Raw genomic sequence first — 7,910 nt, 5'->3', positions numbered from 1 at the left:
CACACCTCTTGGGTGACCGGTCGTCGGCGATCGATGTTCAAGAAGGAGAGGACCTGTGCGACGAGCGTGCAAGTTTGAAAAGTGTAAGTTATCGTTGACTTTTTCTTTTAAACATTTGAATGAACGGTTGAATTGAAGTGTGCCTCTGCATGTGAACAGGTGTGTTGTGTTTATTATTGGTTCCTTCGAACTCCAACCTGCTCAGGGACATTGACAGGTTGACCGAGCTCGTTTTGTGCAAGAGCAATTTCAAGGTTTACCTTGAGCCTGTACACAACAACCTGAGCTTTCAGGGTTACACCTTGAGCCTCAGGCAGCCGTTCCGGCAGCCGCATTTATTTATCATTAAACGTTATCCTTCCCTCGATCCCTTTGGATTACCCGAGTGGAATTTCTCACGCACTCAACGGCGCCTCGGGAATTGGCACGACATTTTGGAACTTGAACTTTTTAGCCTGCCGGTAGTGACCAGGGTCCGTGGCGACACGGGGAAAGCAAAGAGCCGGCGGTCGTGGCAGAAGGGTCTTGAAACCGCTGGAGGATGATCATCCCCACCACGTGGATCAAGGTGTCCTCGATTTCCCCATAAGTGGACTTTCGTGCAAGCTCGGGATGGATTTCTCGGCAATATCGTGATCAGGATGAGCTTGGTTGTTATCGCCTGGTGAACAACAGTCCGTGTTGAAGACCCCAGGTCGTGGAACTCCATCAGATTGTGGAATGTTGTTAAATCTCGCCTTCCTGACGTCCTCGTTCAGGGAAAACATCTCTAAACAAGGTCGCACAGTCTCTTATTGTTGAGCAACTCCCCCAGTCGCAGAAGATAAATATTCTTATCTCTCGCTTCCAGCTGTTTATTTTGGTACCTCTCGCAATTAGCTCTCTCTGGTTGATTTGTAAAACCGCCGGTAATTGTTCTAACTTTATTTAGACTGCAATTCTATATCCTGCAACGATTGAGGCACAGCCCTCTTAATTACCATTGCACGTAAAGGATTGCTGTTTTGACCCGAGACACCTGAGCCTTCACACCTTCGGGAGATGTAATGGCATATTGTGAATGAAAGTTGTGCAGGTTTTTAAATTTAGCTTTTTGGTGAATGAGCACTTTGGATTCGTTGGCAGTGTAAACATCCTCGGGTGTGGTGGACGATTTGTCCGATCTTTCCTGCAGAGAGAAAGGTCATGCGTATAACGGACCGACACCTCGATGGTGGGGCTGCAGAGGAGATTGGAAGATCGTGCAACTAAACGAAGCTGAACGTGCGAGATGAATCGTGGCTCAATGAAATTTCACGCCTGAGGGGGGTCAAGTTTTTCTTCAATGGGAAGGACCCGACGTGTTGCATGCAATGCACGACGTGTTGCATGCAACGCACGGCCATGTCCGTCCTGATAGGGTGTGCAACGGGAAAGGAACTACCGACGTAGAGGTTCTCAAATAGCAGTCATTCGAGGTATGCTCGGTCTTTGGGTACACACTTGTCCCGTTGCGATGGAAGCTCTCACAGGAACCTTCGGCAAACGTATAATTATTTAGGACGTGTTTGTCGTGTACTTTTCGTCGGTGCCAACTTGTTCGTACTTTTTCATCGTGAGCTTTGTTGCATTTACTTGTCCAACCAATGACAGTAGTGTAGGCGTGTTTATTTATTTATTTTTGTCTGCTTTCTAACCAATCATTTTGCCCCACACGACTATCGGGCTTGATTCAGATTGTCAATTTTCTTAACAATGAAATGGACAATTTGATGTATCCATGACAACCTTTGGAGAGAGGAGTGCATTGCACGACGTCTTTTTCTTGTTTGTTTGATTGTCCGCATAGAACTTTAGTGTTTTTCTCCAAAACCGCTTGTCAGATTGAGATAAAATTTTCACCATAGGAGCGACTGCTCATGCAGAATGTCTTCATGATAATTATGACATCATAGGTCACGTGTTGTGGCAGTCATGTAGGAAAAACTGAAAAAATTTTGACCTCTGTATGTGAAACCGCACCAAGGTAAAAATTGAAAATTGGCAAGTACTCCTCACGGGGAATAAGTGTAATTTTTGTGACATCATAGGTGCCTTCATTATGACGTCATGATTGCACATGCAGAATGCTACATCTGATCATTATGAAAATTTTTGAGAGTCGTCTAAGGATGAAATGGCGCACATAAAAAAATATTGATAACGTCATCAGTCACGTGATTCGGTGACCATATTGTTTTTTTGTTTTTTTTTCTTAACCTTCAAAAATCTTCTTCTCTGAAATGGCTGAACCGATTGAAGCAAAACTACACATATGACCGCCTATCCATGAGGAACAAAAGTTTCACACAAATCACATCATCGGGACATGGTTTGGTAGCCATATTGGATTTACCCGGAAACCGATATAAAATCTTCTTCAGTCAGCTGGACAGATCGAGGGGAAACTACAAACAAATGTTCACCAAGCCATGAGTGTGCAGGTTTGTTTCGGAATTATTGATGTCACATGGTTTGGCAGCCATATTGGATTTACCCGGAAACCGATATAAAATCTTCTTCAGTCGGCTGGACAGATCGAGGGGAAACTACAAACAAATGTTCACCAAGCCATGAGTGTGCAGGTTTGTTTCGGAATTATTGATGTCACATGGTTTGGCAGTCATATTGGATTTACCCGGAAACCGATATAAAATCTTCTTCAGTCGGCTGGACAGATCGAGGGGAAACTACAAACAAATGTTCACCAAGCCATGAGTGTGCAGGTTTGTTTAGGAATTATTGATAAGTCACATGCTTTGGCAGCCATATTGGATTGAAGAAAACATTAAATAATGTTTTCCTCAAGAACAGCTTAATCAGTCGAAGTGAAACTTCACAATTATGATCTTGTAATGATGGGGAATACAAGTTTTAAATTTCAACTTGAGCAGAAACATGGTCTGGCAGTCAGAATTGTGGAATTGTTTTGGATTATTATTATTATTTTTTTTTTTGAATAATGCTCACTTGGCTGTGCGAAGTTGCACCAGAAATGTGAATCCTATCCAGGATCCTCCTGATGACTTCATCTTTGATTTTTGCTTGTTTGGGTTCCTTCTGATTACTCCAATGCAGGACTCGTACCAATTTGATTTGAATTAAATTTATTTTAATCATAAATTCAATTGAAAAATAATTTAAAATGTCATGGGTCAGGGCCAGGTATCCAATCAAAGTGGGATTGCATCAAAGCGGGACGTCTTGGTACCCGGTCATCACTGTCAGTAGTTATAAAGTGTCAGTTCTAATTATGTCTCTTATTAATAATGTAACACATGAGTACACAAACGTCACACAAAATACACCGCACAATACGGCATAAACAACGCACCACACAAAACAAGTCCTGGCAAAGGTCTGCAATCTCTGATTGCTCTTTTTCTTGTTATAGATTGCTTTTGGACATTTGTACGTGATACATGCTTGGGAGCCTCGTTGGTATGCATTGCTGTCTGTGCTGTTGCTGATCATTCGCCAATAAGCGATGTAACTGGTCCGGCAGCTGATGGGAGTGTATTTTCTCATGCATTGGGATTCTCATGTGTGTATAATTTGTGAATGTTTTTGGAGCTGTGGAGGAACTCGAGGAAGGGTTTGAAACAGTAACAGGGCTTACCTTTTGTTGCCTTTCATGGTTGCTTTATGCAGCCTTTTCAGCTGGAAGAGCATGGGAGGAGTCAATTTATTTATATAATCTTAACCACCTGGTTTAATTCACAGGTGAGAGATGTGAGTGGGTCTTTGTATTTTTATATATTCCAATCATTCCTCCTGGCTGTAACGGTGAGCATCAGCCAAGGATAATTTCTCACATGGTAAAACCTCATAATGCACAAAGAAAAATACTCTGTCTGCACTCAGACATTTGTTCCCACGAATGCAAATCAAGACCAGAAGGCACGTGCAATCGGTGGATAAATCAAAATGTGACAAGCGCTCCTCTGATCTCCAATGGACATAAGTCCATCTACATATATATATATATATATATATATATATATATATATATATATATATATATATATATATATATTGTACACAAATCAAACCTTCCAACTCAACAAGGCTGCAATACATAGATCAAGTCTTATAACAGCAAATGCTGCATGACCTGTCAGCAACAAATGCCGTCTGCTACACAAATCTATTGTCTGCACTGCTGATCACAAGTTAGAAATTTGCAGCCAGGAATAATGAATTAACGAAAGGAGCACACTGATTTCTGTGTATGATGTCATGTCACATCTAGGATCAGTGTGCTCCTCTTGTTTAATACAAACCCCTCCCAGCCCTTTTTGCACTGTGAAGAGACAAACTTCTAATATTTATCTTGCTTCAGTGCAAAAGGGTTGGTTGTTCCATTTCGAGGAGTTTGAGTTTACCGTTGCATTGATGTGCATTGAGCCGAGAGCCTGATCATTCTGAAGGGTACAGGTTAAAAACATGAGGCAGGTCATGGCCACCCGATAGTGCAGGATAGCCTGGTGTTGGCTTCGCCGTTAGGGTGGCTGACTTTGGATCCTCAGGTGTTGAGTTCGAACTCCGTTGGTCACTGAATTAATACCAGGTGGGGTTGACTCAGCCTGTCATCCTTCTGAGGTCGGCAAAATGAGTAACAATGTACTGGTAATAGGGACACTGCATCAGCGGCATAGCCACGTCCATAACCAATGATGCAACCAGCAGCCATAAGGCTGCACTCGAAAGAAAGAAAAGTGCAGGATCCCGTACTCTTTGGTAATGCATTGAGAGGCTGATCTGTCAGCGGGTGTAAAATGCCAGGGGTAGCTGTACTGCCATGGACATGCACGGACGGTGGCCCTTCCACCGACTTCCGGTTGCTTTTCCGAGGCTACCAGGGTGGCTTTGCTACAGCTGGGGGTTCGTTTGAGCTATTGATGTTTCTCATTACGGCCTTTATCAATCCATTGAAACCTGTGATCAACCTGAATTTTGAGTTCCACCACAATGGTACCTAAGTCTATACCGCTAAGTATCTGCTACGCTAATGTCAGGGGACTTCGTGGAAGCAATTTCTCTGCCATCCAATCCTTCTTGAAACTGAACTCTCCAGATCTGCTTGCTCTCTGTGAAAGTCGTCTCCACACTGAGGTGTTACCTGAATCTTTTGCGGTGTTTCACAACATCCTCCATTGGCTTGATTTTCCACCTACTCATGGTTTGTGTAGTTATGCAAAGACCTCTCCACCACTTGGCCATGAGGTCTCCCTTGAGGTTATGACACAAGAGTTTATGTGCTTTCGCTCACGCTGTTGCATTGCGCTAGATAACTGTATTTTTTGCATCGCTCTCCATCATCGCCTAATTGTGCTATTTTCAATGCCATCACTGATATTATTGATATGGTGCTGCCTTGACATCCAACTGCTGACATTTTGGTCTTTAGAGACTAATGCTCATCACAAAGAATGGTTTGTTCATTCTCACAGCACAAATGCTCCTGGAGGCAGTACATTTAACTTTGCCATGTCGCGGAACCTTACTGAGATCATTTCAACCCCGACTCGAATTCCTGATCGAGTTATTGACAGCAGGTATCTTCTTGTTCTGTTTTTGTGCTCAAATCCTGGGGATTGTACTGTAAAAATTCCCCCCCCTCTTGGAAACTCTGATCATGTCAACATCCAAGTTCAGGTTTCTTACTCCTCACCATCAACTGTTGTTCATCCTGTTCATCGAATATTGTCTTCCAATATAGCAAGGCTGACTGGGATGCCTTGCGTTCTTGTCTTGCCAACATTCACTGGGACTCAAACCTTTGTCACAACCCATCGGAAGCTGCCAAGGAAGTTAATGAGTGGATCCGTGTTGGTGTGGACCACTTTATCCCTTCTCGGACCTACCAAGTGTAACCACACACTCAGTCATGGTTCACTCCAGCCATGGTTCTTGACGAGTTATTCTGCTGCTATCACCCATCGCAACCACTTTTTCAATCAGTATCATCGTGTTGGCGAATGATCAGTATCTCGAGTGAGGTGTATCACTTGTGGTTTTCTTGCGAGCAACCACTGCAAACCGAGTATTGGAGAATGCTAAGTGACAGTACGCAGAATCTGTTTGTGATTCTATCTCAAATAAATGGCTCGGCTGCAGAGATTTTTGGAGAATTGCAAATAGCATTCTCAACCGTAATCAATCATGGAGTCCTGCCCTCTTCAATGGCCCTGAAGTTCTTTCTTCTCCTATTGATAAAGTCAACCTCTGAGAATTTTGAGCATTTTGTTGCAAACTCCACACTTGAAGACCCATGGATACCAGTGTGTCACTCGGCAAGAGAAGGAAAAATTGAACGATGGATTTTTTTCCAGTCTCATCCCCTAAAATTGTTCCAGTTAGTGTAAAAAATGCGGAGGAGAAATTTGTTCCTGATTGGTCAACATTTAAAGGTCACCCTCGTAACTGAAAACAAGAACCATTTGTTCACATCAACAATCTGTTCACAGGTACTGCTTGGGGCGAACCAAAGAATAAAAAAACAAGGCAATTCGGTAAAGTAACGAAAGTAAGACACTTAAAAATGCAAAGAACACGAACATTTTATTCCATAATCGAAATAGAATACATAATTTGGTGAATAATGGCATAAAATGGAGAAGCAACAAAAGCAAAACATTGAAAAAGAAAACACATATCGCACGAAAATTGGTGCTCATACGTTGATCAGCGATTTGTTCTTTCGCGTTCTCAACAATGCTGATTTGTTCGAAGCTGGATATTGCTTTCTGTGGTCATTGACAACTTGAATGAGGAACGGGAGCTGTTCCTCTTCCCCCCGTTAACTTTCCATTCAGATCCTTGACCAGAGCCACGGCCCATTCTGCTCTGTCGTTCGCCACTGCAAGTTTGGAGACCACAACCTGAGCTTGCACGTATTCAGAGTTTGACATCCACGAAGAGGGATGGTGGAGCAGAAAGCCATCTTGCAATTGAAGTTTCGAGAAGAATCCTCTGGTGTTCTTTGTGACCAGTTGCTTCAGTCCCTTGCTGTCGCTGAGGAACATAGCATCAAGAACCAGAGGTCGTTTTGGCGGCCTGTGAGAGGCTTGCTGATCTAACGCTGCAACCATGCTGCACTTAACTTCCGTCGATATCCTCTCATTAAAGAACGCCAGACCCACTACCTCCTCCGAATGGTACCACATGTATGCAGACAGCTTCTTGGTGGAAGCATCGGAGATCTTTTTGTGTAGGTATCGAAGGAGCGTAATCATCAATTCCCAATCATTCAGCGGAACTTCGATGGACAAGGGAGCTGTTGCCCATGCTATCATGTACACTAGAACAGAAAAGAGGCAGAGATCTCGAATTCCGCATTCCTCAGTGTTTGTCAGTTGAAACTGTCTTCGGAAGAGCCAAATCTTGATGGCGTGGAGCGCTTTAGCCATCCATCTCGCCCGGTGCATGGCACCAGGGTCGCGGAAGTTTATTCCCTTGTATGGAACTCCTCCAAGAAAGATGATGGAAAGATCGAGGAATTCCTGATAGTCATCACGAACTTGAAGTGCTTGTGATTTTGCAAACTCGATGAGCTCCGTTCTGTGCTTAGCAATCGCTGCTTTGGTGAGCGCATCTGTGTTCACCGTTTGGAACTGTTGCTGCTCAATGCAGGTCCAATGATAACGGAAGCACTTGAAAAGCAGAATTTCTAGACCAGTTGACTCTGAACCCAGCAATGCTGCAAATGCCACCTGAAGGACCAACTCCAGTGCATGGTGTCTGCATGTGCAGTATAACAGGTCACATCCAAGTTTTTCTTCCAGAAGAACACAAGTTCCCCCACGATGGCCTGTGTTTGTCACAGTTGTGTCGAAACACAAAGCTTCAAAAACGAAAATCCGACTGCGCTCACTGACACTTCCTCACTC

The 7,910-nt window shown here is 43.5% G+C and overlaps 1 protein-coding gene across 1 annotated transcript in view; it reads left to right on the top strand.

Annotated features, from left to right (window-relative positions):
- LOC147031115 (nectin-3-like) overlaps positions 1-7,910 on the top strand; it is a 141,731-nt gene continuing 133,821 nt past the window's right edge. The window contains exon 1 of the mRNA XM_085875852.1: positions 1-83. The gene's annotated coding sequence lies outside the window, so the exon portion shown is untranslated. The remainder of the gene's footprint in view (positions 84-7,910) is intronic.

This window comes from Eptatretus burgeri, chromosome 3 (assembly GCF_056783735.1).
Source record: "Eptatretus burgeri isolate ZD-2024b chromosome 3, Ebu_testis_v1, whole genome shotgun sequence".
NCBI classification, from domain to species: Eukaryota; Metazoa; Chordata; class Myxini; order Myxiniformes; family Myxinidae; genus Eptatretus; species Eptatretus burgeri.
The sequence above is the reverse complement of the archived record's forward strand: the minus strand, read 5'-3'. Positions and strand labels throughout refer to the sequence as shown.